An 11,289-nucleotide genomic window follows, 5' to 3' on the forward strand; every position below is an offset into this window, starting at 1 on the left:
TGAGAGGAGGATAGACGAGGAGAGGAAGGCGAGAGAAGCTTAAACGACGCGTTGAAAGGCTGACAATACGCCAATAGAACAAGGCGGAGCAAGCATGGCCAGGAACGTGTCTATCGAGAGGCCCAGAGGTTGGCCTCTCTCTCCTCTTTCTCTCGCCGTGCGCCAAGGAGCCGGCAAGCGGCCGTGGAATGTCTTCATTAAAATACCCGAGCTCATCATTTATGCAGAGCAAAAACACAACGAGGCGAGGTTCGAGAGGAAGGAGAGATGGCCGTCCTCGACAGGATCTCCGCGCAGCCTAGCTTTTAGCTTTTTAATTTCCGCATTGTTTCCTAGCGAGACGTTTTAAACCGAGCGACGACGCTATCGTTTCGCTTATCAACCGCGAAAATATACGAACGTCTCGGAGATTTCGCCAGAGATTCTCGAGTCCTCGACGCCAAGATTTTTCTCCTTTTAATAACTTTTGATAACTTTGTAATAATTTTACTTTACTCGTCTTCTTCTGGAAGGGGATCGTAATTAATTCGATACGTAGATTTATTTTTAATCAGGTGTTTCAACGTAAGGGAATGGTAAAAATTCTTCTCCTTTTTTTTCTTTTCTTTTTTTTAATCGCACGAATAACGTAATACTTAACCGAACGAGCATACTTAAAATTTTGTGAATAACCGCGGTATAACGCTTCACGAATTCCTGAATCGTTTATTATTTTCGAAAAACTCGTATCGCGGGATGGTTTTCTTGTTGTCCGCATCTGGCGAAATAAGTATGATATTTCGTTGAACCGAAAGCGAACGTCGTTCCCCGGAATTCGTTTTCGCATTCGTAATTAACCGGAAAGTCAAAGATACGACGACTCGCGCGAGCTTGTCGCGTTTGTTATTGCAACATCAATCACGAGGACCGAATTCCGATGTCTTGTGAGCGGAATCGATATCGTAAACTCCAAGTATATACAAGTATATACAAGTATCGCATTTTTTTATACGATTCCTCGAATCGACGCATCTTTAATAATCCTACACACATATATATATATCTTTTAAGGGAGCGTGAAATTTAATAAAAGCCCAAATAATAAATTCACGAGTAAAACTCGATTCTTTTAATCCTTCTCGATCTTATTACACCATTATATTAATTTTAAAGGCACAATAATAATAAACGATAATCTGGAGCAAAGTAAAGTCGAGTAGGAAATATCGCGACAAGTCTACTGTCCGAAATTTTTTCGCCGATTTCTGGACGATGTTCAATAATCCCGATGTTCGATCGACTTGCAAACCTTCTCGATCAACTCCCCAATTTTTCTGCCCCGGTTTTCTATTCTTCCAATAATCCTTCTTTCCGATCCGATATTCGTGGAATATTCATATTCGAAGAATATATGTGCTCCATTCACTTTCGGGAGGACGAATGTGAAAAATCGTCGAACGATTTCCCGACGATTTGCTCGTTTTGGCCAAAGAAATTGGTGGTGACCTTCGTCTTGGCGAGGACCCCACGCAAGTCGGCCAACCGATCTTCCACGAGATGAATTTATGAGCAGGGAAATAAAGAGACGAAGCTGGGATGCGTGTACCTGTTGTGCGGTTACATAAGGAAACGGCGAGGGCGTGTACGTATACGCAGGGATCCGAGGGAGTGCTATAGGCTCTAGGTAGATAAACGGGTAGATAACGCGCCACGCTGACAGAAACTCTCCCCGGAGCTACCTGCTCCGCGGGATGTCTCGTGTGTCGCGGGATAGATGGTCTCCTCTATAACGGGCAAAGCTGGAATCATCGGTGAATTAGGGAGCATGATTCGAGCATTCCTTCGCGTCGCACGATCCATCGGCGATCTTTCGGAGGGGAAGGAGAGGAGAACTACGATTTCTTCCTTTTTCTTTTTCTTACGCGTATATTTCCTCTGATTAAAAATTACTCGTATTCGCGATTTTGACCGATTTGACGTTTGCTCAGAGAGAAAAAGGGAAAGGAAGGCGTAGAAAGAAAGGAAAAAAAAGAAAGAAAGACGGCCGCGCGATGTCCAGATGTCGCAACGCGAGAGTCCTTGCGAGACTTGGCAGACTTTTCGCGCAAAAGTGGCTCGATGTCGGCCACGCTATGAAAGTCACGTTACCCTCGCGCGTCCATTGGCCAGCTGTCTAATATGCATACAATGTATACGAATACCGTATGTCCATCCGCGTGCAAAGCTTCAATGTCGCGTTATCTCGGGAAAGACCCTTCGCCCGTGCGCGACGTTGATTTATCATTTCGAGGTTGGCGAAAGGAAGCGAAACGTCGTCGTTTGGAAGACTCTCTCCTTCTCTTGTCTTATCTATCCTTATCGATCACCTCGCGGCGTTAATCGCGGTTCTCGAGATTTATCGTCGCGTAACGTTCACGTTTCGGAACGTGGAGGAAAGATGGGGGAGAAAATAACTTTTATCATCCCAATTATGCGAATAATTTTGCAGAAACGCAAACGTTCGACCGCTATCCGTTCCGTGGTCGAACGAATTAGAGAATAGTTGGTCCGCGGTGAAAGATAAAAGGGAAAGGTATAGGCGAGTAGAAGTATTCTTACGATCGAAGCGATCGAAGCAAAGGTAGAACGGAATAGTTGAGATAGTCCGATGAAATCGCGATGTACGCGAACTGGATCGAGTTCGTACGAAACGAACTTTCCCCTCGTTCAACGATATAAATAAGAATTCGATATTTGAAGAGGAAAAAAAAAAAGAAAAAAAAAGAAACAAAATTCGTCCAAACTCGATAACAACTCGAACAACGTCGATCGGTCCGATCGACGAATCGTTTATATCGCTCGTTATCACATCGCATTCGATAATTCGATCGATCACGTTTCGAGAAGAAAAATCTTGGCTTCGAGGGAGTAAGAAACGAATTTCTCGAATTGGTCGGTTCGTCGCCGTTTTTATCATATTCTATTAAACCGATACTCGGAATTTACGAGACAATTACAAGGTGGGTTTCGTTTGTGATCGTGACCGGCCGGCCTGTCGGCCCGCTCGAAAGAACGAGCGAGCCTGTATTGAGATCGTGGGCCGGCGCAGGGACAGCAGGAAAGAAGTAAAGATTTTATCTCACGCAGCTGATCACCACTCTCGCTTCGGTCGAGAGCCGAGGGAACGATTTCTTTTTTTTCTCCTCTCTTCTTCTTCTTCGTCTTCTTCTTCTTCTTCTTCTTCATCCTTCCCCTCGATGTCGACCCGAAGAGGGTTTCGCGCGCGAGAAACAGCCGTGGATTTGCATGCGATCAGTTACCGATTAAGCCCGATAGAATCGGGTGTTATTTCGCACGGAATCGATGCCTTTGCTCGTCGCCTCGTCCCGTCCAACCCGTGAATAAGATCATCGATAAGGGAACGCTTGAAAATCGGATTTTTCTCTTTCTCTCTCTAATTAGCTGCACGTATCTATCGTGCGTAAGTTTGTCAATCTATGCGAAACTGATCGAAGAATCCCGTAAAACGAATTAAATAGATGGCGCGCCACCGAGAATAGAAGAGCAACGTGGACGAAAGGATGGTTCGATCCGCATCCTCGATCGACGTATCGATCAGCGGCTGTTGGTCTCGAGGTATCCGACGAAAATCGAAAAGGAAAGAAAGGGGAAAAAAGGAGGAGGAGGAGGAGGAGGAGGAGAGAGGGAAGGAAGGGGGGAGAGGGTGAGAGAAAATCGGGCGGTCGCGTTCGTAGGCCGGATGGAATTCGGCGAGTGACACCACCACGAGTCGGCGGAATTTGAGCGTTGCATAGCCCGGGTGGCTCGCGGTCCAGGGGAGGATGCGTCTCTTTCTCCCTAGGCCTCGGTCGACGTGGCTCGTTACGAGCGTCCTCGCGATCAGTTTCGTTTCTGTATATCTGGGCGCGTATCCGTGTTGCACGGAGAGTCCGGATCGGGAGTTGGCAGCCCGATGTTCCAGTTCCCTCGGCTGCATTCAACGCGCGAGCAACGTGCCGCGCGTGCTGATACTCGAGCTTCTGTTTGCACTACTTTAGCCGAGCGAGGTATGCGGTCCACGGGAGCCTTCCCTTTCCGTCTTCCATTCGCGCGATTCTCCTCCTCGTCTCGACCAACTTCTCGAAAGTCAGAGAGAAAGAGAGAGAGAGAGAGAGAGATGTCAGGGTTAAATCGAGCAACGGAGCAATTTCTTTCTCGAATCGTGGATGCAGAAGACGCGAAAGAAAAGTGCGTTCGTTTCGTAAAGACGCACTCGAGTAATAAAGAAGTTATCTTGGAGGAAGGGAAGGAGAATGGATTTTTCGAGTACGATCGATCGCGTTTCCGCGAGTGTCGGTCCAGTCGAGTTTTACTCGAGTTGGTGTAAGAGTTGGTGTGTGTATATCGGTACTGCTAGTGGTAAACGAGACGTACGAAGTAGGTGCAAATGCGTACCATGTTTCTTGACTCGTTGCCAATTCGAAGCGTGCGCGAAACGTACGTACGAATGCGAGTGGACGCTATTTATCACTGACGCGCGCGAGAAGAGGAAGGGAAGGGCGAAGCGGTGAACGATGGAACGAACGAAATATAATCGGCGGTGGTGGAAAAGTGGTGGAAAACTGGAGAGTTTGGGCGACTAAATGAAATCCAAGTTGGAGGGCAGTCCGCTTAATAACGGAAATCTGGAGGGTGGCGATTTAGCTCGGCCCGTCGCGCGAGCGAAGAAAGGAAGGAAAACCGCCAACTCCGTTGGGTGCGCTTCCCACCACCCCCTTTCTCTTCGTTCACCATCAATTATTATCGCGTTTCGCACGGGTTCGCAGGGCTGACGCCGACGTCGTAGGCGCCCCACGATTGGGCGTCGGAACGCTCCGCGTCTCCATGGCGACCGACCCCCTTCGACGAGGGTTGGCCAAACGTGGAGGGGACGAATAACTCGCGAAAACACGTAAATTAAACGCACTATGGGGGTTGATGGGGCGGAATGGGGCCGAGTGGGTGTCTCAGACCGTGAAACATAGCCGTCATAAGCGGATATTAAAACGCGTTTCCGGGATAGGAAGAGGAGGAGGAGGAAGAAGAAAAAGAAGAAAAAGGCACCGAAATCGTAATCGCTCCTTTCCCCCCTCAAATAAACGAAATTATCGGTACAGATTGGACCGATAAGGAGGAGGAGTCGTGGGCGAAAGAAAAGGTATATAAGAGATAAGAGAAGGTATATAAGAGAGAAAGTAAAGAAGGAAGGACCGCGCGAGGACGAACTCGCGCTACAACTTTCCCTATATGCGTTATTTCGTATCGACGTCGCCGGTTTTTCCGCGTATCGCGCGCGCCGCTACGCCGAGGTATGAAACCACGCCAATTACCTTGTCAATTACCTCGATTGATGGCCGTCGCCGTATCGATTTCACGAGCGATTCACGACGGAGATACTACTTACCTTCCTGCTTGATCCTGCCTGCGATCTGATCTCCGCTCCCGGCCCGGAGTAAGCGATAATTCTTGCTTTTGCCACCGGATCCCGAACGCGCCTGCCATCCGGACCGGACGGACCGGTGGTATTTCTCGCTCCTATCCTCGAGACTAAGATTTAGCGTCGCGAGTCACGGGTCGGAAAAACCGTATCGGGGCGTCCCGACCGACTACTTCCTTCCCACCTGCGGGATCGTAATGGAAGGATTGGATATTCTCTCCTTAACGAGAGACGAGGAGCGTGTCGCACAGGTGCACGCGTTTTCGGTAACGGTACGAAGGAAGAGGCGCATAGATTATCGCGGAGAAGCTGTCGTGTCTGTCGGGGACGATCGACGGGGACGGACGGACGGCGGAACGGGCCCTCCGCCAGCTGACTGCCAACGAATCAAAGCGTCGCAAGGTGTCTCGTCGACGTTGTCACCCTCGTTACGACTCACGAATACCGGCGAGACGGTTATTTATCCCCGATCTCGCCGATCCCTTTCCATCCGAGGAAACGTTTCGCGTCGAACGTTCTCGACGAGAGGAAATTCCTCTCTGTCTCTCCGTGTTGGGGAGTAGGCGCGAAAAAAGAGGGCGCGAACGTATAACCGAGACGTTTGCGTTTCGCCGCGAAGAAAATATAGGACGGACGATGGAGTGGAAATGGCCGGCGCGACGCGAGTTATGCCGGCGTAAAAACGCATCGGAGAGATATAAGCAGCGTGGAACGTTAAACGTTTAACGCGCGTTGACCACATGGTCCGCGTTCTCGTGGGCCAAGTTTACGAACGTCTCCGGTTCGTCGAGGACGAGGACGAGGACGAGGACGAGGAGGAATGGGAAGTTAAAGGGTAGCAGTTACACGCATTCCACCTCTCCTAATGCCGAAACTTTAAACGGACGAGAAGCACGCGGCGGGATACCCGTTTGCCGTTTGCGGCGTCGATTCCTCGCCCGAATTAGTCTTCTTCCACGTTGACGATTTAATATTCGTTCCCCGCCGCGTTCTTGTCCGCTTTCTTTTCTCGCGTTCGCGCGCGTACAATAACGGAATCGAACGAATTTTCCCAGGGTTAAATCCAGAAATCCAGAATAGATTATTTATCGGTTGGTATTTATTGGGTAAGAGGATGGTTTCGACTCGAGCGAGACGATGCTATTGATATTAATTGGATTCGGTTATTATACGATAGGGAGGAGGATACGATATACGAAAGAGGAGATCGAGGAAGGAATATCCGTTCGCTCGAGTTCGGACGCGGAAAGGGACGGGGTACACTTAGGGGTACGCGTTCTAGATGGTAGGAATGAAAAATCGGTGTGTCGGGGCATTCCGCGGGGTGCGGTGCGCGCGCGGAACCACGATGGCCGGTATCCGCACGAAATGGCGGTTCCTTTGTGAGGCCCGGTCCCGAGCGGTGATCGCCCAGGGTTTTTACCCCGTTGGAATCCACCAAACACTTTTACGTACGCGCTCGGCCCATTGAAATGCAACTCGCGCCCTCCTTCGTTTCGCTCCCTATGCCCAACTCGATCCCCTCCCACGCTCGATACCTCCTTGCCTCCGAGATCGTTGCTCGATAAACCGTTAATCTGCCTTCCTTTCTCCCTCGCGATCGATCTTTACGTTTTTCTCCATCGAAACCGACGTACCACCAATCCGACCAACGGATAAACGCTTCGAAATAGCAAGAGGAGGAGGAGACGGAGGAGATCGTCCCCCACTTTTTCCCCAATTTTTCCTAATAATAATTCGCTCGAAATATGTTGGAAAGGATCGACGCGCGTTTTCGATCGGCGATGCAACGAAAAAAACGAGTTTTCGCGGAACGAGCTCGCTCGCCCTTCCCTTCGGGTTTCCTCGGGGAACCCTGCCAAATTGATCCCGCGGAACAAGAGGAGCCGCTTTGAAATCTGGACACACGCGTTCCCTACAAAGCAGAAAAGGATGAGTAAACGGTCGCGAAAAAGCGATTCGTGGTACGAGTCTTGGACACAATAGAGGGAAAAAAAGTTTATAGGTCGTAAAATAGGTGAGGTAGGTGGGCTCGGGTGGACGATCGCACGCGGCATCCTGAGAATTCGTTCGTATATTTTCGCGTCGAAACGGACCAAATTTTATCGCCGGTCGAAGCGAAATGCGGCAACGATCCATCGATCGGATGTAATCGAGTATTTTGCTCGATAAAATCGAAAAAATAACGCACGATAGACGATGTTTCTGAAAAGAAGTTGCAACGACTGCTATCGATACCCAATAGCTGGATAGTTCGACACGAAATTGAAATAATAATAACCGCGATTTTGCCGTTTATTTTGCGTGGAGAGAAGGCGATCGGACGGGAATCCGGATTGCCCGGAGTTGATTATCGGGGAAAAACGCTGCGACTGGTTGCAACGTCATCGGAGAAAATCGAAGCGACGACGATTAGCGGCGCGAGAGAAAACGGGTGGATCGTTTAAAACGGAATGCGCCGATCGATCGACGCGTATGAACCTTGGCCCGATTCCCGCGAGGCGTGTTTCTCTTCTTTTTTTTTTTCCCTTTTTTCCACGTTGGACGGATCTTTATCGGATTAAAACTAGTTTCGTTTCGCGTTTATAGGCAGGTGGCGATCGTACGTGACGTCGATATCGCGTTGTGGAAAAGGCGCGATCCCGTTTGGGGAAAAGGGGTAGAAGCGAAACGAGAGGGACGAGCGCGTACGTTGGAAGGATCGCAGTTGCGCGTTCGTTAACCACGGACATAAGGTGTCTATACGTAGGTGACACGTGTTACGAAAATACACACGGTGGAGGCAGCGAGATAAAATTAGAAGGAGAGAAAAGCGCGTCGTCGAAACGTTTGTTTTACGGTCCCGCCCGGTTCCACGACATTCGCCGCAATTTTTCTTCCCAACGTCCGCCAACGGAACCGGGAGAGAACGCACCGATTCGGTGAACAGGGGAGACCTCCTCCTCCTCCTCCTCCTCCTCCTCGTTCCGGGAACGTGTATTAATAATAAGCAAATTTCGACGAAGCAAACAACGATTCGATCTTTCTCCTTTCTCGGATATTAATCACTGTGGTATTTGGATAACGTCCTGAACGGGAATTGGGAAATAAGTCGTTGCGCGGATTTGAGAAAGAACGGGACGATTAAACTGGGGTTCGCTCGTGCGAACGCGATCGATCGGCCGCGATAGTTCGATCGGATCGCGGAGCTCGTAAATTGGCTCTCCTCGCGTTTGCTTTTTGGAAGGGAACGGGACGACGCCGCGACGACGCCTCTGAATGAGTTATCGCGGCGAAGCCTTGAACCCACGCTCAATTATCTTAATGAGCAGAAACGCCAATAACGCGCAACATTTTCAGGGCTACGTCTTATTTTTAAACCTGTTCCCGCGTTCACGAATTTGCGAATGCCCTAATCGTCGTCCCTAAATGATACGACCGTTTAAAGGAAGTGTCAATGAGAAAATGCTTGGAACGGCGAAGAATTTCGAAAACGCAGGGAGAAAAATGCCGCGACGCAAAATATTACGAAAGAATGCATAGCTCCTTTATGACAGACGCAAATATTCCATTAAATCGATGTTTTTCTTTGTAACGGTATTCCGATGCGCAAGAATTGCGTACACGTAATGCACCGCCTATCTCGTGCATCCGCGTTTAATACCTTCCATCTCGAGTTTTTCTCTTCAATTTCACCACGTATGAAATTTCGTTTCGTTCTGCTCGATCCGTTTGGTATTTCCCTTACGCCGTATTAATCCTGATTAGAATCGTAATCGATTCCGTACGATTGTCACCCGTTTGTAGAATCGATCATGCGCGAATATATATGTAACGATATGGAAAATCATCGAAATATCGAAATATCTAGCCAAATTTCAATTCCCTGTTATTCGTATTACGTCGATCGTATGTCGTAAAAGTAAAATTTAAAAATTTCAAATTTCTCTGCTAAAAGAGCGAATTGATCGAAACAACGTATCGAGATCGAACTTTCGTTTATAGAATTACAAAATTTCACTTTTAAAAATAGAAAAGGAACACGGAAATCTGGAAAGGCGTCGATCCGTTAAGATTCCAAAGACGAAAAACTATTTTCGGTAGAATCACGTGCGAAGCACAATGCCGCAAAAGTCCCCGAGCTTTCCCTTTCCCGCATCGGTTAACTTAGATTCCTCAACGAGCCACCCATCAAAATGATAAACTTCTCTCCTCCCAGACGAGGAAAAAGAAACCGAGACGAGCGAGTCGGTGTATTTATTTTCGTATTATACTTTTTCCCGCGACGCCTCGAGTGGATAATGGCACAAACATCTCGTACGTATCTCGGATAGATAACGAGAAACGTAAAACTTGCTTACTTTGCCATCGGCCGATGCTATAAATTTAATAAATATACCTACTCGTCTTCGACGGAATGATTAAAGATCCTATTTTGTTTTTCCCGTTTTCTAAGATTACCATATTCTTTAACACTTGGAATAATCCTTCCTTTTTCTCTAAAAAATATTCCTTTTCCTTAATTTTTCAAACATCTCTGTTAATTTTGAAAATAGATTCTTACGTTACGCGATATTTCTTAAACGAATATTTTAAATTATTATTGCATTCCTTCTTTTAATCTTCTAAATTATAAGCAAAATATATTTTGTCGATAAGTTAGGTATTGAAAAATTTTTCGAATCAGCGCCATCTCGCGTTTGGATCACCGAAGCTCCGACTTGTTATTGGCATAGCAGAATATGCAAGGAGGTATACGAATCCCTGTGACGTCATAGACAAGGAAAGTAACATTGTGCGAGAAGGACAGAGAGCATTTCCCCCACCTCGAGGATACTATATGGAAAATTCACTAATTACTTGTTTTCTATGCAAAATTTCTACACATTTAAACTTGCAACTTATAACTAGGACTTCGGACTGATTTCTCGTATCAATTTTAATGTAAAATTCTTCTTAATTAATTATTTATTAATAATTAATGCACCGTACTTTCTACTACGTCGAAAATATTATATGGAAAATTCATTAACTATTCGTTTTTTCCTTAAAAATTTGATATTTTTAAACTTGCATTTTGCAACTAAAACTTCAAGCTAATTTCTCGTATCAATTATAATATAAAATTTATTTTTATTAATTATTTATTAACGATTAACGCATAATATTTGCCTAGAAGAGCTATATAAGAAGCCATATTGAAAATTCATTAATTACTCGTTTCTTATTTAAAATTTCGATATTTTTAGGCTCGAATCTTAAAGTTAGAACTTCAGATATGTTTTTAATATTAATTTTGATATGATATTTTTTTTTAGTTAATTTGTTTATTAACAATAATACGTCATACGTTTTAATACGTCGAAGATATATTAAAAATTCATTAATAATTAGTTTTCTATTTAAAATTTTTAAATTTTTAAACTTGCACTTTAAAGCTAGAATTCCAGGTTAATTTCTCGTATCAATTTTAATGAAAAATTTACTTCTATTACTTATTAAGAATTAATGTGTTATATCAAGCCAACGTATCATTGATACGTAATTTTTTATTAATTTTTCATTGATATGGAATTTCTTTTTTGTAAACATCATTATATGTATTTGAAACATTGTTTCTTCTTCTATTTTCATATATAAATTTTATTTATAATTTTCCTGTTGTTTAAATGAATAATAAATTTCATTACTTTGCTACGAAATGAATATTCGTAACTGACGTACATTTCATAATAATCATTGAAATAATAAATAAATAATTAATAAATATAAATTTTATATTATAATTCATACGAGAAACTTATTTGAAGTTCTTATTTGAAGATGCAAATTTAAAAATATCAAATTATAAATTTTCAATATGGCGTTCTCGATAT

Source organism: Apis laboriosa, unplaced genomic scaffold (genome assembly GCF_014066325.1).
Source record: "Apis laboriosa isolate Shangri-la unplaced genomic scaffold, ASM1406632v1 scaffold13_cov153, whole genome shotgun sequence".
NCBI lineage: Eukaryota > Metazoa > Arthropoda > Insecta > Hymenoptera > Apidae > Apis > Apis laboriosa.